The following is a 23,218-nucleotide window of genomic DNA, read 5'->3' as shown; positions in this document are numbered from 1 at the left end:
TCGAATCATTTTTCGCTAAATCTACCGACGTGTTTCGACGCAAATTCTAAACAAGTAAAACTGGAATGTTGTAAATTATTTGTTTCCCTGCACCTGCTGCTCAGGTACTATGCAAAAAGGGTTAACTGCATGTGTCATTTCATTAAATGCCGATATCGTTATTTCCACGGAGGGTTTCAGCGTCACAAGGGAGTTTCCCTTTCCTATTAATAAGCATCTGAATCACTGAGCTCTCACTGAACAGCCGCTCCGGCACTCGCAGTGATTCGCCGATCCACACAGCGGGACAGAGAAAGCACGCTGCAGAAGGAAGGTTTGCTGGTTCCGGAATGGATCAGAGTCCGGGAACAGCAGCGTGGAGTGTGACAGAAATTCCGAAGAATGTCTTCTGGGCTGCTCAGTTTGTCTTTGCGAAGTATGAGTGGTTGAACTTGGATTTTCGAATCTCACACGCATTAAAAGTCATTCAAGTGATTTACTACCCCGTCCTCGCTATCGTTGCAGTTCCCGGTGAGTGTCCGTCCAAATTAAACTATACAACAGTATTTAACTGTTCGCTAATGTTTATCACCAGTTTGAAATTATTGCTACTGTTGCTCTCTCCAGCTAAGAAATCTCCAAAGCTTCAAATTCTGCAACGATGCTGTTCACTGTGGGTCTTGTAATTGTGCGGGTGGAATGACCAATGAACCAATCGGTAAACTCCGTTCAATCGTTGCTCACATCATTTCATGACCGAAGCTTTGATATTTTGTTTCCGGGAGCGTTGCCGCCTTTCAGTTTCTCCATCTTCCCCTCGAAAATATCGGCTTTTCAATCAAGTTCCAACTCCTTGCGTTTGCAGCGGAATTTAATCTGACTTCCAAGTGCGTGTTATTCTCGCAGACAACCGCTCTGTCAGCGACCCGCCAACGTCACTGCAGACCAAGCACTGCAAGCTTCGTACGTGCCTGCCACGTCATCGGACAGCACCTTCCGCCTTCCCACGTCTCCCGGAACCAACTGTCTATTCTAATACTCTCGGGCTGTCCAGGGAATCCGTGGTCCTTTCCTCACGGTTCACTGTTGGCATTCGTCCCGCTGCAGCTCCATCTCCGCAATAGCGGAATTCGTGAGCAAATGTCTGAATTGTTTCAACTCTTCCCTTTCCTGTGGTAATTCACGTTATTAAAAACAATCCTTCATTCGCTTTTCAAATGTCACTTTTGAATGACAAAAGTTAAAGTTAAATGTTTCTGAGGCTTTCGCAGAGTTAGGTTATAATGATGATGAGAGACGGCTCGTTACTTGTCTTCTCCTGTGACGAGTTACATTACGGTGAATATTCCGGACACTCTTATTCTCTGGTCATTTCAAACAATATTCATCTAAATAACAAAGTGTAGCAGAAAATTTAATTGACGGTATGGACTGAATCCTGCAAGACCGTTCGAAGTTTAGAATTTTTCCTTGAATTCTATTGGCATTTAATTCAAAAAATAAGAGATCTCAATATTTACTATATTATCGCTAAAATATTCTCACAATCATTCACTCTCCTCTGGCTATCCTCCTACAAACGATGTCTGTATCAGATTTGATTCTATGATTGGAACTCAACGATTATAAAATGTCACTGTCCTTTCTGCGTGTGTTTTACTGCTGAACTTTTGACCCGCGAAAGTTGACTGTGATCTCAGTGATGCGAAGTAGTCCTGGTGCAAAGCTGATTCCTTTCTCCGATTGCAATTCAAAAACTTCCTCAGCTCATTATTTTATTATCGTCAGCGTTTATATTTGACTGTTAACTCGGTCGCTGAACTGAAACGATAAAAAATATGCAGACTGTAAGATTACAAACAGGCCATGAAATTCTGACAGTGATGGGTTTGCATTTGGGGATAAAAGAGGGTCATTATTGCGGGGAAGTAAAGTTTTACCTCGAATGAAATAAAATGCAAAGGAATGGAGGAAAAATCTCTTCACTTAGGGCAGGAGTATCTCAAGGGGCTGAAGAAAAGTGGAAGAAAAATTCCAAAGGAATATCATTTGGCCAGTTAACTTTCGGCTTCTGAACATAACATCGGCTGCAGCAAAATCCGGTCTCCCGCTGAACGTGTCAGAGAGTCGACCGGCTTCTCCGAGCTTCGGGTCAGCAGCTTCAAAGCGGTTAATGGGTTGTGCGAAACTTGGATAGACACCGCTGCTCGGAATAGCTCGCACATTGAGCGAATTCACCGGAGCTGCTGCTGACAGGATGATCAGTGACAGTATTTTATATCTAGCAAGGATGCCCGCGGTCCCTCCACAGTACCGTAGTAATTAAATGTATTCCACTTCACGGCTGACAGGATGATCAGTGACGGTATTTTATATCGAGCGAGGATGCCCGCGGTCCCTCCACAGTACCGTAATTATAGCTATTCCACTTCACTGCTGACAGGATGATCAGTGACAGTATTTTATATCTAGCGAGGATGTCCGCGGTCCCTCCGCAGTACCGTAGTAATTATATGTATTCCACTTCACTGCTGCCACAGAAGAAGGAACTAAGTTTTTTATTTAAGATGGTGATGTTAAAGATGATTCTGATATGGGTCTCGGTTGTCGACTCGGAGTGGGAAGGGGTCAAAGTGAGAGAATCGTAGTTGGGAAAAGTGAGAGGGAGAGGGGTAGGGGAGGGAGCGGGAAGCACCGGGATGGCATTCTGGAATTGACAATAATTCCCAGCATCGTTTCTCCTGCCAGATATGCTATCTGTTTCTCCGCTCTACTTGACAATTCTCTATTGTGTAAAACGCTGCGGCTGCCTAACTATATATACGTTGCCAAAGACTTTTGCAGAGTAGTGAATAATGATCAGGGGAGGGAGCCTGCCCTTGATCTAAACAGTCATGGTTCCGGAATTTACTGGAATTTAAATTTCTGTAGATTTCGTATTTTAAGTTCCATTCACATCTCTCCCATCAACATATACAAAGTTACCAATATCAGTGGTCGTTATCTGTGTTATTCACTGCTGTTCCCTGTGTGATATCGGCCGGCAAATATTGCGGTTGATTTTTCACTGATTTCACTTTCGATTTGATTCTAATAATTGATTTTCTTGATAGACTTCCCGAGGAGCAATTATTGACTCACGTGACTGGACACGGAGAACAAATCCGATCAACTGTGTGATAATAGAGAAAGCTTACGGATGTGTCCCCACTGATTAATTTTTATGCTTCTTGCAGTGAACCTGGTGACGATTTTAGTCCTGTCCAGAGGGAAGTGCGGTCTCTCCGGAGTTGTCACTCGCTACCTGGTTGCCATGGCAGCGGCGGATCTTATAGTTGTTGTCATGGACCTGATATTGAGCAAGATTCCGAATAGTTACGTGTCAACTGAACTTCTCATCTGGGCTGCGGATACACCACTGTGCAAAATCCACGCCGTCCTGCTTTACGCCGCCACCGATTGTTCGGTCTGGTTCACCGTCACTTTCACCTTTGACCGGTTTGTGGCCATTTGTTGCCAGGAGCTGAAAACAAAATATTGCACCGGGAAAACTGCGGGTGTGGTTCTGGGAACAGTGACGGTGATCAGCTGCTTAAGGAACATTTACTGGTATTTTCGGCTCTCGAGGTACTATGCAATGCTGATCGCTCCATTTATTTGTATAGCTACCGCGTATTATGTGCCTTTATTTGTCGGAATGCCAATTGACTTATTTCATTACCTTCTCCCCCCTGTAATCCCATTCCTGCTGGTTCTGCTGACGAATGCATTAACCGTCCGGCATGTTTTAGTCACCAGCAGAGGGCGCAGGAGACTCCGGTGTGCTGACAAGGGACAGGGTGCCGGGGACCCGGAGATGGAGAGCCGCAGGAAATCCCTCGTTTTACTGATGATCATCTCTGGCAATTTCGTCCTGCTGTGGGCACCGTTCACTGTGTATTCTTTGTGGAACCGACTGGCTGATATCTCTGCGGTGAAGCTTCCTCCGGAATCTCTGCGAGGACTGGGCTTGATGCTGCAGCTTCTGAGCTGCTGCACAAACACGGCTCTTTACGCCGTCACCCAGACCAAGTTCAGGGAGCAGCTGAAGGACGCGATAAAACATCCCCTGGCTCTCATTGCTGCGAGGATGTCGTGAATTAGTGATGTGGCCCTGCCTGGCTCAACTCTGCACCAGTGGAGCCCGGCGTTATCCCGGTTCCTCTCATTCATCGCCAACTTAGCCAGATTCCTCACTCTGGTTCACTGACGATCATTTTAATCGTTTATTCCTGCATTCACCGGTTTCTATCCCCTCTCTTCCCCAGTGGAACGACCTACGTTTGTTAGTGTAGATCAGCGCCATCTTTGTGAGCCTCAGTTCTGCCGTCAAAGTCCCGCTGGTCGCCTGTTCCAGCCGCACTGTTCCGCTCCTGCGTGAAACCTCTCGTGTGTTCCCGAAACCTCTCCCGCTTAATAGTGATTGCGCACGGCACGGTTCACCCAGTCCGCAGGTCGATGCTGGAAATTAGCCCTTGTCCCGGGTACCGATCTGATAAATTCAACGATTCCAGAAACATCTTGCAATCACAATGTTAAGGGAAGTTTGATAAAACATCGATGTCGGTGTTGAGGAAATGCGAGTGCCAATCCGCAACGTGGGGGGCAGTTGCTCTCCCTTTGTAAACCTGGCCGCAGAGGCCGCCGAGGACAGACATGTCGCGGGATTTGCAGTCTCGCCCGACAGGGCTATTGCAAGGCCTGGAGATGGGTAAAGGAACAGGTGTTGGTACAGATCTTCCAGCTTTATCTCTCTATCCCAGATAAAGTTGTTTGATTTTCCGGTACTGTGCGGTGCTAAATTTAACTATTTTCTTAAAGCACGAACGTTATCAGGTTTTATCCAACGAGGATGTTTCAAGATATTGAGCAAGATTCCGAATAGTTACGTGTCAACTGAACTTCTCATCTGGGCTGCGGGTACACCACTGTGCAAAATCCACGCCGTCCTGCTTTACGCCGCCACCGATTGTTCGGTCTGGTTCACCGTCACTTTCACCTTTGACCGGTTTGTGGCCATTTGTTGCCAGGAGCTGAAAACAAAATATTGCACCGGGAAAACTGCGGGTGTGGTTCTGGGAACAGTGACGGTGATCAGCTGTTTAAAGGACCTTTACTGGTATTTTCGGCTCTCGGGGTACTATGCAATTCTGATCGCTCCATTTATTTGTATAGCTACCGCGTATTATGTGCCTTTATCTGTCGCAATGCCAATTGACTTATTTTATTACCTTCTCACCCCTGTAATCCCATTCCTGCTGGTTCTGCTGACGAATGCATTAACCGTCCGGCATGTTTTAGTCACCAGCAGAGGGCGCAGGAGACTCCGGTGTGCTGACAAGGGACAGGGTGCCGGGGACCCGGAGATGGAGAGCCGCAGGAAATCCCTCGTTTTACTGATGATCATCTCTGGCAATTTCGTCCTGCTGTGGGCACCGTTCACTGTGTATTCTTTGTGGAACCGACTGGCTGATATCTCTGCGGTGAAGCTTCCTCCGGAATCTCTGCGAGGACTGGGCTTGATGCTGCAGCTTCTGAGCTGCTGCACAAACACGGCTCTTTACGCCGTCACCCAGACCAAGTTCAGGGAGCAGCTGAAGGACGCGATAAAACATCCCCTGGCTCACATTGCTGGGAGGATGTCGTGAATTAGTGATGTTGCCCTGCCTGGCTCAACTCTGCACCAGTTGAGCCCGGCGTTATCCCGGTCCGTCTCATTCATCGCCAGCTTAGCCAGATTCCTCACTCTGGCTCACTGACGATCATTTTAATCGTTTATTCCTGTATTCACCGGTTTCTATCCCCTCTCTTCTCCAGTGGAACGACCTACGTTTGTTAGTGTAGATCAGCGCCATCGTTGTGAGCAACAGTTCTGCCGTCAAAGTCCCGCTGGTCGCCTGTTCCAGCCGCTCTGCTCCGCGCCAGCGTGAAACCTCTCCTGTGTTCCCGAAACCTCTCCCGTTTAACAGAGACTGCGCACAGCCCGGTTCAACCAGTCCGCAGGTCGATGCTGGAAATTAGCGCTTGTCCCGGGTATCGATCTGATGAATTCAAGGATTTCAGAAACATCTTGCAATCACATTGTAAAGGGAAGTTTGGTAAAACATCGGTGTTAGTGTTGAGGAAATGCGAGTGCCAATCCGCAACGTGGGGTGCAGTTGCTCTCCTTGTATAAACTTGGCCGTAGAGGCCGCCGAGGACAGACATGTCGCGGGATTTGCATGGGATATGCAGTCTCGCCCGACAGGGTTATTGCAAGGCCTGGATATGGGTAAAGGAACAGTTGTTGGTACAGATCTTCCAGCTTTATCTGTCTATCCCAGATAAAGTTGTTTGATTTTCCGGTACTGTGGGGTGCTAAATTTAAGTATATTTTTAAAGCACGAACGTGATCAGGGATTTTCCAAAGCGGATGGTTCAAGAGCGCCAAAACTTTACAGGTTGTCTCTATGACTGAGGACGGATTAGACCGAAACTGTATCACTGAATGTGTCTCACTGAGCGGAGAGGAAGGAGAGCTGACCAAGGACCAGTCTTCTTGAAAAGATCGGGAAAGCACGGGAAAAGCTACAGAGACCAGCAAACACATAACTACAGGCTCGGGCAGGTCTTCCACCCCGCTGGTAAAATATTATTGAAATGATCCCGAGTACGAGAATACGGACTCTTCACCTCCAAGTTCATTCAATTGTGATTTTCCTCCTTTTTTGTCTCCTTGTTATTCAGTGTATCTGTAATTGTTTCACTTTATTCAGCATTGTTACTGTTTGACCTTGTTTTGTTTGTTCTGGTTCACGGCTCTAGATAATGATTTGACCTGTCCACAAGACTGGATTTTCACAGCATCTCAGTACATGTGACAACATTAAACCGATTCCAATTCCATCCACCTAGCGATCGTATCTGAATCAGTCTTCCCACCACGTGGGAGTCTCGGTCCGTGGACAGATCAGACTGCTCACATAGAGTTGCCTTGTCCGGACAACAGTGAGGAGTGAGCGGCGACCTGGATATCCAAACAACAACACACACAAAATGCTGCTGGAACACAGCAGGCCAGGCAGCATCTATAGGGAGAAGCACTGTCGAAATTTCAGAACGAGACCCTTCCTCAGGACTAACCGAAAGGAAAGATATTAAGAGATTTGAAATTAGTGGGGGGAGGGGGAAATGCGAAATGATAGGAGAAGACCGGAGGGGGTGGGATGAAGCTAAGAGCTGGACAGGTGATTGGCGAAAGTGATACAGAGCTGGAGAAGAGAAAGGATCATGGGTCGGGAGGCCTCGGGAGAAAGAAAGGAGGGGGAGGGAACACTAGAGGGAGATGGAGAACAGGCAAATAACTAAATATGCCAGGGATGAGGTAAGAAGGGGACGAGGGGCATTAACGGAAGTTAGAGAAGTCAATGTTCATGCCATCAGGTTGGAGGCTACCCAGCCGGTGTTTAAGGTGTTGTTCCTCCAACCTGAGTTTGGATTCATTTTGACAGTAGAGGAGGCCATGGATAGACATATCAGAATGGGAATGGAATGTGTAGCCACTGGGAGATCCCGCTTTTTCTGGCGGACCGAGCGTAGGTGTTCAGTGAAACTGTCTCTCAGGCTGCGTCGGGTCTCACCAATATATAAAGGCCACACCGGGAGCACCGGACGCAGTACACCACACCAGCCGACTCACAGGTGAAGTGTCGCCTCACCTGGAAGGACTGTCTGGGGCCTTGAATGGTGGTGAGGGAGGAAGTGTAAGGGCAGGTGTAGCACTTGTTCCGTTTACAAGGATGTGCCAGGAGGGAGATCGGTGAGAAGGGATGGGGGGACGAGTGGACAAGGGAGTCGCGTAGGGAGCGATCCCTGCGACTTGGTTCGCAGGTTCACAAGTTCCCAGAGTACGAAACGGTGGCACGTCATTTCCGGGTAAGGTATTCTCCCAGAATGGCGAAACTTTTATGCCGCTTCTATCCAAATGTTCAGCCAGATCCTTCTGATCTCTCTGCCTCCGCCGGGCGCTCACGCAATTGGTTTCAGATCTGTTACATCTCTCCCTGTGAGGAGCAAAGCGATCCGGTATTCACTGTGCTCGCTGCACTTCATGACCATCTGTGGTGCCTGGCTGCTGACGCCTCCTTGCGTGGGATGTGTTGCAAACTGGTTATCGTCTGCCGATAATCGCCATCCTCTCAGCCTCAGGGTGTATCGCCACAGCGGTCACAAACCTATCCAGTTTATCGGTTTCGTGTTGGTTCAGGATTATTTCTCTCACATGTACCTAGATACAGTGGACTGTGTCTGGCGTTTAGTTCCATGAAACTCCAATGATTACACAATGTATTGAGTGGAACAATGTAGAGCAATATCATGTCCCTGCTCCTGTGCACCGTGTCCTGTGTAATTAAAGGAAGCGTGCACTCCAGTTTAGATGGGAATGTTGAGCTGGTCATTCATCGTTCAGTGGCTCCGGGAATCTGTTGCATCTGCTCTCACCCCGGAGAAACGCTGAGAAATACAGCGCACTGTATTTGGTGTTTCACCTGTCGGGATCTACAGACCTAAAACTCTGGAGCTGCTCGTTCCTTTGGACTTCGCACAGACCTACTATCATTGGCGTGAGTTCTGAGCTCACCAAACAACGCAAAAAAGCTGTAAATTCAGGTGTTTCATGAATGAGAGCAAACTTTCACCATCGAGCGTCCAGACTAGCAATTCATTGTATTGCCCTTCTCGAACGTGAGTGAGATCACTGGCTGGACTTACTCCTTCCAAACGATCCATCACTTTAACATGCAGTGAACTGAACGATCACAACTGCAGGTGGCGTTTCACTGACCACTGGTGTTGTCACTGTGTATTCAGACCGTCCACTGACCACACAGTCAGGGTCACTCCCTCAATATCGGCAACCGTGTTAGATATGTTTTTATCTGGTTTCCATGAACCTCGGCACAAATCATCTCGTTGCTCATTCAGCACTGCCCTCATGAAACTAACGCTGTGGTTACATTTCCTGGCCCAACTCCGACACAGCAGTCATGTTCATATTTAAACTCGGCATTTAACACAATTTTATTGCCAATAATGATAACACCCCGTCATCATTGACCACAGACTCTGACTGAATATCCGAGCACAATCAGCACGCTGATATTACGTTTAATTCTAAATGCCCATCCCTAGTCTCCATATTAAATTGTTAATTTTCCATCAAGAGGCAAAGTGTACAATCACTGGATTAATTACTCGGTTATCCGTTGGCGCAAAATCAATTTAAGGCAAGTTATTAAACGATCTCCAATTAAAATGCCGATCCCCATTTTGTTGGAATCACGGGATACTTTAGAAATTACCTGTTCAGAGTAAGTCTGTCACCAAAGTCCGTATGTGTTCCCAGATCCGATCCTCAGATGTTTATTCTTTGCTGCCTTTTACACGAGGGTGAGGAAGGAATATAAACGTTTCTTTTCCGAACTGCTACACATAAACAGGGAAGCACTGCCAAGCAAACGAAGTGCACAAAAATCCCACAAACTCTGCTAAGAACCCTAATACTGGGAAGGTGCGTTTTAACGATGCGTGAATGTCAGTCTGTGCGCGGCAGGGAATCAAATCGAGGCAGATCAGCAGACGGAGACTGTCGTGAATCAGTTGCTGTTGGATCGGCACAAACTCTCCACTCGGCATACTGACCGCGTGTCTGTGACGTACTGTAGAGACACCGCCAGGACTGAAGAGGTCAGCAAACCCGGACACAAACTGAATGCAATGCTGAAATATTAGATCCATCAAAGCCGTATTTTGGTCGTTCAAAATTATACTCTAGTTCAATAAACACAACGGTCTGTGCTCATACAAACACGTCAGTGTTGTGGGAAGTAATTGAGACGTAAGTTTTATTTTCAGTTTATCCCACCCTTCCCCCACCTATTTAGCTTTATCTGGCACCTTCTAGCCCGTCTTTCTCTCCTCTACCTTCATATTCTGCCTCGTTCCCCCATCTTTCCCAGTGTGATTAGACCATTATATACAGGAGCATGAGCAGTCCACTCGGCCGGTCGAGTCTGCCCCGCCACTCCCTCATGGCTTATTTATAACAACTCTCAATCCCATTCTCCTGCCTGCTCCCAGAGACGTGGTGCCCGGACTAATCAAGGACCTATCAATCTCCGCTTTAACATGCTCAGTGACTTGGCGACCACAGGGGTCTATGGCAACGTATTACTCCCCATCTGGCTAAACGGATTCCTTCTGGTCTCTGCTCTAAATGGACGTCCTCCTGTACTGAAGCAGTGCCCTCTGGCCCTTTATCCACATTCACTCCATCTGGGCCTTTTGATATACGATAGGTTTCAATAAATCTACTCCCACTCCTCTCAACTCAGCTGAGTACAGGGTCAGAATTTTCAAACTCTCCTCATTCGACCAGCCTTGTATTCCCGGGAACTTCCCCAGCAGAAACTATATCACTGAGGATCCCGGGACCAATCACAAGTCTCCGTGCGGTCTGAGGAATGCCTTATAAAGCCTCGACGTTGCTTCTTTGCTATTGTTTTGTTAGTAGTCTGGAACTTACTGCTAACATTGCATTTGCCACCTTTACTGTAGTCTCACCCTACCATTTACCATAAACTGAACCCGTTTTATTATGTAGCTCTAAGGACCCCGAAACCTCATTCTTAATAATGTACCCCGACATCTTCCCAGCACTTGACATCAGACTGTGGCCTATAAATTCCTTTTAAAAGAGTGGGGAGACACTTGCAGTTTTCCAGTCGCCCAGAATAATTCTAGACTCCGGCGATTCTTGTAAGATCATTGCTAACGTGTTCACAATCTCTTCAGCTCCCTCGTTCTAAACCATCGGTTTTACTCCATTTGGCCCACGCGAACTGTTTATCTTCAGACCCGTAACTTTGCTAAGCATCTGATCATCAGTAATAATGACAAAACTAACTTGTGTCCCCTTACTCTGTCCTATTTCTGACAGATATCTGTCGCCGTGAAAGGTGAATCAATTGCCTTTTGACTTCGTACTCCATTTCTTTATTCGCTGTTACTAACTCTCCAGCGCCATTTTCCAACGTATCCACGTTTGTCTCTCGTTGACTCTTCATTTATCTGAAAATATATTTTGGGATATTTTATTTTATGTTATTGCTTGCTTACTTTAATATTTCATTTGCCCATCATTGTATTTCAGTTGCTTTGTCTCAGATCTTTTTTAAACCTTCCACTCACCTAGTTTCCCGCCATGTTCCTTGTCCTTTGCTGTTATGCCGTTCTTGCACTCCTTGGTCAGACATGGGTGCCTCATCTTCCCTTTAAAAAAAACAGCCGGATGAATCTATCCTGCGTCATCTGAACTGCTGGCTCAAACTCCAGCATCCCTGCTCCCATCCGCTTCTTTTCGCAGATCCTTTTGGATGCCTCTGAATTTCTCTATATTCCTCTATGATGCCAACGTATCTAATTTTATCTCCTCCCTCTCAGCTCACAGGGTGAATTCTGTTCTATCAGATTATAATCACTGCCTCAAAGTTCCATTACTTTACTCAAATCTGGTTCATTACACAATGGCCACTCCAGAAGTGTCATTTCGTTGTGGGCTGACCCAGAATCCCCCAGTAATATCCACCAGGTGTTCTAAAGCCGTGTGAGGAACCATTGATACTGTGTCTGCTGTAGAGCTATTGTGGCGATAAATCCAATTACAGTAGATCTCTCATTTACTGAATCGTACGAACATTGGGAATCAGATCAGAAGCAAGAAAATGAATTAGACCTTGACATACTTTCTATGCATGAACAATTTGAAATTGTCCACTCCTTCATCAGTAAAGCAGGAACAAATACTTCAAATAGCAGAACTATCTTCTAATCACATAAATATGATCTTTGGATTAGAAAAGTGCAGAATATTAGATATAAACAAAGCTATAATAAGACTAACAAATTGCAAAACAGATCGACAGGATGCAATACGTCTGATGAAAATAGATCATAGTACGATAAAGGGAAAAGTTCGAAAGAGCATCCTTTTAGGCTGAATAAAAGGTGCTAAACAACGTTCAATATTAAAAATATAAAAAGAAAAACGCTATTAACACTTCCGCGATACACATTCATTCACCAAAATACTGATTTAAAATACAAAGCCATAAAAGACACAACCCCTTGCTGGAAATTCAAGCTGGAACCAGATCTAGAGACTGTCCTCAAATTACATTACAAGCGACACATTATTCCAAACAGGCGAATCCATCACAATCGTCTGGATATAATATTACAAGATAAACAAGCAAGAACAAGTTACTTTAGAGACATGGACTTTGGAAAGGCACACGTCATGGAGAAATCTCTAGAAATATAACGAATTAAAGGAGGAAATTGAAAGACTATTGAACATGATCCACAACCGACGTCATCCCAATGTCATTATGGTGATGTCATGATGCAAGACCATGGATCTGCGCCTGGAAAGTCTGGGCTTTTCAGGGCGCAGGCCTGGGCAAGGTTGTATGGAAGACCGGCAGTTGCCCATGCACCAACTCCCCCGTCTCCACTCCGCTGATGTTGTCCAAGGGAAGGACAGGGGCCGATACGGCTTGGCACCGGTGTCCTCGTAGGAGTTGCTAGAACAAGGTTGAAGGCAACGTCGGCCTGCCTTAGGGACACCAGCTCCGGATTTGGCCGCACGGCAGTGAAAACAGAGTTTTCCCTCTCTTAGGTGGACTGTATTCGCAGGCTGACGAGCTCCGTGTAGCCGCTTCGTGCTTATAAAGTGAAACGATAATAACACTCAAAAGTTTCATTATTATGTTTCATAGTCGGGAATGGTAGTGGTGATAAACTCCCAGTGCCAGTAAAGATCTCCAAATGGCGTGCTACCCAAATAGCCTCCCATAACCAAGTCCAGTTCCTGGAATTGCCAGTCTTTGCAATGAAGACCTGCGGAACTATTTCTCTTGACAGGATAAGGGGAAAAGGCTGCTTACTGCTGTCTTAATTCTAGTCGCTTGTGGCAGTTGTGTCTCATCAGCCATACCTGGCAACTTGTCTCGTAGATGGAAAGCTCTGATCTCAAAAGTCCGCTGCTTTGCGGCTATACCCACTCATGGGGTAGGTTCGTGAGTAAAGCGCCTGAGAACATTCAGAACTGGAGCCCCAACGGTTGAGTTCAGCGCTGACTGTAGTCATCCGACTCTGGTGAAGCCAGGCCGCATCGATCTCAGAGGTTCTGCTGGATTCATCTCCTGCATGGGAAAGACTTTTTTAACGGGGGAAGGGTGTTTACTACTGCATGAGCAACAGCTTGCTCTGCACATCCTCCTACCCTTGGTTTCCATTCTGAATTGCATATCCGGTAGACAGCTGGGGCACAACATCCCTGTTCGACATAGAACAATCAGAGCGCGTCAACAATATCACAGAAAAGTATAGATAAATACATCAATAAATACTGAGATCACGGCATAATCCGTGCACTGTGGAAACTAGTCTGTTTTGTGATAGGTGAGGACATCCACTCTGTTTCAGGAGCTTGATAGTAGAAGGGTATTGACTGTTCCAGAGCACAGAGATGGGCGTTCTAAATCTGCTTCCCAATTGCAGCCGAGATAAAATTGCATCCGCTGGAAGCTGGGCATCCTTGATTATAGATACTATTTTCATGTGGCGTCGTAACCTTGTAGATGGGAAGGTTTAAACATCAGACGTGCAAAAGGACTTAGACGTCCTCGGGCAAGACTCCCAGACGGATTATGTACAGGGTGAGTCTGTGGTAAAGAAGGCAAATGTAATGTTGGCACTTATTTTAAGGGGAATATAATATAATATAATACAATATAATATAATATAATATAATATAATATAATACAGAATATAAAAGCAACAAGATAATGCTGAGCCTTTATAACTTAGACTGTCGTCAATAGTTTTGTGCAACTTATCTCAGAAATTATGTGTTGCCATTGGGGCAAGTCCAGAGGAGTTTTACGAGGATAATTCCTGGAATTAAGGGGTAAACTTATAAGGAGCTTTTATTAGTTTAAATTAAAAAAACATAGAAACATAGAAAGACTACAGCACAATACGGACCCTTCGGCCCACAATGCTGTGCCGAACATGTACTTACCTAGAAATTACCCAAGTTTACCTTGAGCCCTCTTTTGGGCCTCTACTGACTGGAATTTAGAAAAATGACGGGAGATCTCATTGAAACATAGAAAACCTACAGCAAACTACAGGCCGTTTGGCCCACAAAGTTGTGACGAACATGTCCCTGCTTAGAAATTACTAGGGCTCGATTTTACTAAGCTCCATGCACCTATCCAATTGTGTCGTATCCGCCTGCACCACCATTGCTGGCAGCTAATTCCACGCACTCACTAATCCCTGCTTGAAAAAAAACCTCACACCTGACATCTCCTCTGTACCTACTCCCAAGCATCTTCAACCTGTGCCTTCTTGCTGCAGCCCTCTTGTGTGAATCCTACCGAATGTTGAAACGATTAACTACAGTGGATGTGTAAAGGGTATATAGTGGGGGTATACAGAACCAGAGGGCACAAACTCAAATCTGTGGGGCGACCATTTAGAACAGTGGTAAAGAGATTTCCGTTTTTAGCCAGAGGGTAGTAAATGCGTGTAACGCTCGGCCTCAGACTATGGTGGGAGACAAGTCCGTGCGTGTATTTAAGGCGGATGTTGACCTTCTTCCTGATCGGTCAGGGCATTAAATGATATGGCGAAAAGGTATGTGTATGTGTTTGAGTGGGATCCGTTATCAGCCATGATGGAATAGCGGAACAGACACGATTAGCTGAATGGCCTAATTCTGCCACTATATCTTCCGGTCTCATGTGCTGTATGGTGTCTCGGGTTCTCCTGTCTGATGGCTTGGGCGTTTCCTGCGATAGAATGGCCTGTATCCATGGCTTTTATAGACGAAATGCCGGAGGAACTCAGCAGGTCAGGCAGCATCTATGGGCTGAAACCCTTCGGCACGACTGGAGAAAAACAACCGAGGAGTAGATTTAAAAGAATTGGGGGGGGGGGGGGACGGTGGAGAGAAACACAAGATGATAGGTGAAATCTGAAGTGGAAGGGATGAATAAAAGAGTTGGGAATTGAGGCGTTGGACTGGCAAGGGGATAAGATGAGAGAAGGAAATTGGGGATTGTAAATGGTGCAGAGCGGAGGGGGCAGGTGTTGTTTGCATTACCGGAAGTTTGAGAAATCAATATTCATGCGGTTCAGGCCGGAGGCTAGACAAATAGCATCTAGGTATTTGGTCCTCCAACCTAACTGTGGACTTGTCTCGACAGTAGAGGACCCCATAGATGTACATAGCGGAATGTGACACGGAATTAAAATGAGTGGCCCCTATAAGATACTGCTTTTTTTCTGGCTCACGGAGTGTAGGTGCTCGGTGAAGTGGTTTCCAATCTATATCGGGTCTCACTGAGATACAGGAGACACACCGGGAGCACTGGACACGGCTCCAAAAGACTCACAGGTGAAGAGTCAGCTCACCTAATGATGCCGGGCCGAATGGTCGATTGTCCTATGACTCTATGATTCGGTTGGTACTGCTCAATAGAACAGCCATTATTCATCAGTGATCTGTCTGCGTGACAATTATAACAGAAACCAACGGTAGGAAATTCCTCCTCCAAATATAGCTCAGGGAAGACAACCGCTATTATAAGAGTAGCATCTAGATTTGAGGAAGCGAGAAAAAGGAGAAAAGATACACCCGCGCCAGCTGAACCAGTGGCTTCCGGGTACAGGACTGAGCCGACACACTAAACGCTCGAGCGGTGACTGAAAGATGCTGAACGAACCCCGCAATCTCAGAGGCTTCCCTCTCTTAGTTGGACTGCTTTCCCAAGCTGACGACCTCCATCCTCCGGAAGCTGTGGTTTATAGGTGCCAGGACACGCCTTCACCCGTTCTCCTATCAGTAGAAGTAGTGCCGGCAGGCTTAGAGGCTGAGCCACACGGGAAAGCAAGGAGTTGGACCGGGTTGTCAAAGGGTAGTTAGGGCAATTGCCATAAAGAGCACTTTTAGACAGTGGCAGCTTGTCCCTACTACCACTCCTCGGGTTGATAATCTTGGAGGCAATCCGCGATTGACAGATATAGAATGAAACGCACACTCTCACATTGCAGCAGAGACTGACAGATACAGAATGAAACCCACACTCTCACATTGCAGCAGAGACTGACAGATACAGAATGAAACCCACACTCCCACACTGTTAACAGAGACTGACAGATACAAAATGAAACCCACACTCTCACAATGTAACTGAGACGGACAGATACAGAATGAAACCCACACTCTCACAATGTAACAGAGACTGACAGATACAGAATGAAACCCACACTCTCACACTGTAACAGAGACTGACAGATACAGAATGAAACCCACACTCTCACATTGCAGCAGAGACTGACAGATACAGAAAGACCGCCACACTCTCACATTGCAACAGAGACTGACAGATACAGAAAGACCCCCACACTCTCACACTGTAGCAGAGAGTGACAAATACAGAATGAACCCCACACTCTCACACTGTAGAAGAGACTGACAGATACAGAATGAAACCCACACTCTCACACTGTAACAGAGACTGACAGATACAGAATGAAACCCACACTCTCACATTGTAACAGAGACTGACAGATACAGAATGAAACCCACACTCTCACACTGTAACAGAGACTGACAGATACAGAATGAAACCGAAACTCCCACACTGTAGAAGAGACTGACAGATACAGAATGAAACCCACTCTCTCACACTGGAACAGAGACTGACAGATACAGAATGAAACTACACTTTCACACTGTAACAGAGACGGGCAAATACAGAATGAAATCCACACTCTCACACTGGATCATTCGTGACCGCTGTCAATACAACTGTGGAACGTTGGAAATAGAGCCGCTCATTGCTCACTTACTGGTCTCATTACACATTTTGCTCTAATTACACAGAGGGATCTGACTGAGGGAATGCCAATGATGCTGACGTGTTAATGTTCCTTCCCCACAGCATTTTCACTTGCGACACTGCCGGTGATGTAATTTGTCTGTTAAATAACAATGGTCAGAGGTGGGACCTTGTCACCGGAGATCGATCCCCTGTATAAGTCAGAGCCTGTTGCAGTATGTCAGCCCAGAGTGTCTTGTCGAGCTGTGGAATTCAGAGCAATCGCGTTCACTGCGTCACTCAAATGGGATATCCAGTAATCTGGCGGATTGAAGACATTTACTACCCTGTTATTTCAGCCGTTGGAATTCTCGGTAAGCCGCTGTCACTCCTGCAAACGGCAGAAACTGAGAGTTAATTCCGATGTTCTGAAGTGTCTTTCTCGCTACTTGTTTCCACAGACACCTGTCCAGCCCCCGCATTTCAGTCATGGGCGGAGGGCGCTGACAATATTAATCCCATTGCTTTCGTAGCAGGCAGCGCTCAATATTGGCGCCGAGATGCTGCCATTGACTGAAATCCTCTCCGCTGTCTCGATATCGCGGAATAATTGTGAATCGAAATGTCTGCACACGAGGACACCGGGCTACACTGCATCCGTGGGGAGCCAGCCGACCTTCTGTCCTGTCCGTATAAATCGACTGTGAATTGTCTGACTGGGTGATGGAACAACGCGAATGGCTCATTTATGGTAGAAATATTTGAAACAGAAAAAAAAAACACAAGATGAAGTCTAAAACTATTATAATTCTGCTCTATTGCCCTGACAAGTCAGTAATTTCTCTGTTTCCCTCCCTCTTTCTTGCAGTTAACCTGGTGGCGATTGTTATCCTGTCCCGAGGAAAGTGCCGTCTCTCCAAATGCATCACTCGCTACCTGCTGGGAATGGCAGCGGCCGATCTCCTGGTAGTTATCTCTGACCCTCTGCTGAAGTGGACTGTTTACATATACTTAACGTCATCCTTCCTTCCTTCCTTCCTTCCTTCCTTCCTTCCTTCCTTCCTTCTTGGTTTTAACGATGAAGAAGCAAATATTGTACAACCGGCCTGAGCCGAATGCCGCTGTCGGGTAGCATTAGTATTAGACGGAGATATACACTGGGTCCGAATTAAGTCTGAAGCACGGGTCCCTGTATTTCAGGGGTTGCGGGGAGTTTGATGACGATAGTGACATGAGGGCTTAGGTTTGGCAATTTAAATCTCTCATTCCGTTGTTCACTCCGAAAAAATAAACACTTCCTCCACTTCGTCCTCTGGACGATATAAGTTCCGTCCGGTTCAGGAAGAGTTTCTGCACGGAAAGGAGCTTTTGGTGATAGCTCGGCTGAGATGTTTCAGTGTATCGGGCGGTGTAATGGAAATACATCAGGCGTTGGCAGGTCAGAATCAGCTGTCGTAGATAGTGAATCGTCGTTGGGCAGTTTAACAGTGTCTGTACTATGTGAACGGTAGCGCAGAGTTGTTCTGCAACTCGATTCCATCATGTATCAGGGAAACGGGAAATGAAGTCAGTTATATTGTCTCCTGCTTTTTGCCTGCACTTGGTTCCCTCTCCAAAATCACTATGCTGACGGACTGCCACACATCGGCAGCCGAGCACGGTCACCTTTAACCATGTCCCCATGGTGACGTTATATCCGTCATTGTCGTTTCTCCCTCCATCCCTCTGGGGAATCCAAACGCGCTTTGTATTGCAGGCCAAGTGGGTTCCACACACTTTTCAGAACATCCACAGACAAGGGGATACAAATGTCACAGATTTGTCCCCAGCCCGAACTCCAGAAACAGTCCACAGCCCGAATACCGCGGAGGTGCCAATCATAATTTTTTTTTGGATATTGTGTAACTGTATCGACTTCTGATTTCACTTCTTTTTTCTTTCTCCCCGTTTCCTGTTCTAATACGCAAATTATAGTCGTCCCATTTTTCAGTCCCCTCGACCAGTGCAGAAGCGACCTGAAAAGATAGGCTCACCTTTCCTTCGATGGATCTTTGTCTTGCCGTTTGTTCCCCTCCTGCTCCTCTGCTTCGGTTGTCTGAGTGTTATAAGGCGGGGTCGGGATATTTGATTCTGTCGTATAGCTTCTGCTAACAATAAATCTTTGTCCAGACCTAAATCCGGCCTGGGTTCAGGCTCTCTAGGTGAGGTATAAGAATTGAGACGCCTCCCCTTTCTTTTGTTTGGACTCCGTTTGGTCAGTCAGTCTATTTTTATCTGTCACGAATGTTGACGTCGCTTTTGTACCTCCAGCACTTATCCAATCCTTTCTTCCCGGCCGTGGCCCAGGTTCAGGAAGACTCAAACCGGAGCGAACTCGGTTGCCTTTCCGACCCTCAGATACTCCATAGTTCGACCTCCTTTTGTAGGAACCCTCCTCAACTACGCCAAGGGTAGAAATTGTTTTAATATAAAATTCAATACCAGACGTCAATTGGCGAAACTTTTATTTGATTATGATATATTATGATATGTGTGGAACTGTGAGATACAAGCAAAAGGCTTGTCTTTATGTCTAGTAGCAAAGAGCGTGCCAGACATTCCCAGAACAGTGGAATTAGTTCATAATGCTGTTTTCTTGATCTGTGGCTCATCCAATTGCAAACACTTCATTTGTACAGCGGTGTTATCGTTCTGAGGAGTTGTAGTGCCAAGCACGATATTCTGGTGGAAAACACAGAAGTCCGCAATGTCACTAAGCTACAGAGACGTTCAGCCTTGTAACATACATATTCGGAAATTTCATCCACGGGGAAAGAAGTTGGAGGTCAGAGAGAGAGGGAAGGTGATGGTTGAGGAGTAGGCATGGGGAAGGAGTAGAAAGTGGGGAGAGACAGAGATTAGGCAGAAAGCAAGTGTGAAGAGAGAGAGATCTGGGGTTGGAAAACTGGGGAGAGGAAGAGCCTGGGAGAGAGAGACTGTAGGTCAGAGTGAAGACGGAAAACAATGAGGAAAAGATCGGGAGAGAGGGATATTTGGTAGGGAGCAATGCCAGGGTTATGAGAGAGATTTCGAATGGGTAGAGAGATCTGAGTGGGGGAGGGGCCGAGGATAGGATTGAGGAGAGACCGGCGGATGGAGGAGAGAGACAGGAAGGGTATCGAGTCGGGGACTGAAAGAGTTGGGAAAGAGACACTGTGAAGAGAGTGCACACAGTGTGCGGCGGGATGGGAAATAGAGCCTGGGGAAGAGATAGACGGGGTGTACCGAAAGGGACTGGTGCGAGAAGGAGACAGGGGGGCTGGGCAGAGAAAGACTCCGTGGCCGGGGTGCCTGGGAAGAGGGTGTGTGGGGAAGTGTGTCAAAATCCAGGAAAAAAATGTACAGTGAGGAGCTAGAGGGCGTCCCTTCACGCTTTGCATTTTGGGACTGCTGTTCCCCCATTGTAAAGTGCTGCCGAAACGTACAATCCTTCCCGTCTCGGTGACTCTTTCCCTCGACCCCTCTCCTTCCAACTCGCATCCACAATCTCCCTCCCTCCAAGCCTTCTTCGCCACCATTACTCTCCCTCACTGTCTGACCTCCAACCTCCCTGCACGTGGATGAAATTTCCGAATATAAGTTTTAGAGGGCTGTATGTTGCTGTAGCTCAGTGATATTGTGGACTTTCCAGGTGAATATCGTGCTTGGCACTGCTACTCCTTAGAACGATAACAGAGCTACACAAGTGCGATGAGTGTAATCGGATGAGCCACAAATCGCGAGAAGAACATTATTTATTAATTCCACTGTTCTGGGAAGGTCTGGCGCGCTTTTTACTAATAGATATAAAGACAAGCTTTCCAATTGTACCTTGAAGTTCCAAACACGCGGACTCTCCACGAAATTTAAGATTCGCCAATTGATGTCTGGCACTGAATTTCATTTTACAATGTTTTTGGCAAATTGGCGTAGTCGAGCAGGATTCCGACATAACGGTCGAACGATAGATAAATTGAGGGCAGTAAAGGCAAGAACGAGTTCGCCATGACCCTGGCCCATGACCGTGTGGAAAGGAGGGGATCGGCGAGACGAGGTAGGAAAGACGGCAGCGTTATGTGAAGTATTGTGTGAGATAAGGAAGTTCGGTTCCGGATCCTAGACCCAGCTAAGATTTTCTCCGATTAGTAACTGAAAGTAATAAATATAAATAAGACTTCAAGAGGCGAACGGAACGAAATTTCATTCGCGCTTGTGCTTGAGACTGACTGTCCTTCTGTTGCAGGAGCGGGTAAGTGGGTTTAAGTAGGATGGAAAATAGTAAGAGTAAAGTTGATCAGGAATGCGGGGGAGAGAGTTCCCTGTAAAGTCAAAGATGAAAACCAGGTAAGTAGATTGAAGGAAGATGGTGAGTAATGATAGTAAAGTTTATGAGTGAAATGCCGTGAGAGTTTCCTTTGTAAAGGTAAAGAAGAAACCGAGAAAGAAGCACGATAAGTTTGAACTAGTAAAGAAATCCCTGGGAGATCCGCTGACGCCGCCAACTTCCTCTGCTGATAAGGTCTCGTTGGAAAGTGGACATAGTAGATATGTGATACACACAAAATGCTGGTGGAACACAGCAGGCCAGCCGGCATCTACAGGGAGAAGCACTGTCGACGTTTCGGACCAATACCCTTGGTCAGACTAACCGAAAGGAAAGCTAGTAAGAGATTTGAAAGTAGGACGGGGAGGGGGAAATACGAAATGACAGGAGAAGACGGGGGAGGGTTGAAGCAATGAGCTAGAAAGGTGATTAGCAAAAGGAGCTTCTTCAGCTATCATTTCGCATCTTCCCCTCCCCCTCCTACTTTCAAATCTCTTAATATCTTTCCTTTCAGATGGTCCTGACGAAGGGTCTCGGCCCGAAACGTCGACAGTACTTCTCCCTATAGATGCTGCCTGGCCTGCTGTGCTCCAAAAGTATTTTGTGCGCGTTGCTTGCATTTCCAGCATCTATCGATTTCCTCGTGTTTGTATTGTAGGTATGTGATTCCTTTTACAAGTAGCGTGTGCGGTTGGACACAAGGGCGGTGGCACTATCGAGGCCTTTTGAGATAAAGAAAACTAAATATTTTAAACAAGAAACTTCTAGCGGAGACGGAGACCCTACGTGGGATTATGATGATATAATTACGTGTTTTGATTTATACAACCTTGTTTATTTGTGCGTGGCTCATCGGAGGATGCTGTCCTCTCTTTCATAAGTGGTTGTCTGTTGTGTGTGTTGTGTGTGTGTGTGCTGTGCTTTACACCCCGGGTCGGAGAAACTTTGTCGTGTTTGTCGGTTAAATAACAGTTGTTAAATAAGTGTGTTGTTAAATAACAGTCAAGTCGACTTGAGCTGAATAAGTGCTGCAGGTTGCTAAGCGACACCAACCTAAGAAACAACTACAACAACAACAACAAAAATAGACTGACTGTCCAAACCACGTCCAAACAAAAGAAAGATGAGGAATCTCAAAGTCTCTATCCTCACTTGGTCAGCCTGTGCCCAGGCCGGTATCAGGTCTGGGCAAAGTTTTCATGTCAGCAGAAGCTACACGACAGAATCAAACACCCCGACCCCCCCCCCCCCCGATAACTCTCAGGCGACCGAAGCAGAGGGGCAGAAAAGATGAGCCCATTTTTAGGACCGGTTCTGAACCGTCGATGGGTCTTAAAAAAGGGACATGACAATAGTTTGCGTATTGGAACAGGAAACGGTGAGAAATAAAAATAAGCGAATTCAGAACTCGATCCTGTTACATCATGTCCAAAAGATTATCATTGGCACCACCGCAGTAATTGGGCTATAGACCCCGTCTGAAGTTCGGTCTATGGGACAAATTTGTGAAATTTATAACTCCGTGTCTGGAACTGTTCAGATGTTCTGAAAAATTGTGTGCGGAACCCACTTGGCCTGAAGTACAACGAACGTTTGAATTCCCCAGGGGAAGCGGGGGGGGGGGGGGGTTGGTAATGATGGATATTCAGTTACTATGGAGACGTCGTTAAAGGGGAACGTGCTCGACTGCCCGTGTGGGGCAATTGGTCAGCATAGTGATTTTGGAGAGGGAACCAAGTGTAGGCAAAAATCAGGAGACAATATAACCGACTTCATTTCCCGTTTCCCTGACACATGGTAGACATGCACAACAACTCTGCGCTGCCGTACACAGAATTGGAAATTCACTTGGACTAAGATGTTAACCGATGGCAGCTTATCCTGACATGCCGACCTCTGAAGCATTTCCATCGCACCGTCCGAT

Source organism: Hypanus sabinus, unplaced genomic scaffold, assembly GCF_030144855.1.
Source record: "Hypanus sabinus isolate sHypSab1 unplaced genomic scaffold, sHypSab1.hap1 scaffold_602, whole genome shotgun sequence".
NCBI lineage: Eukaryota > Metazoa > Chordata > Chondrichthyes > Myliobatiformes > Dasyatidae > Hypanus > Hypanus sabinus.
The sequence above is the reverse complement of the archived record's forward strand: the minus strand, read 5'-3'. Positions refer to the sequence as shown.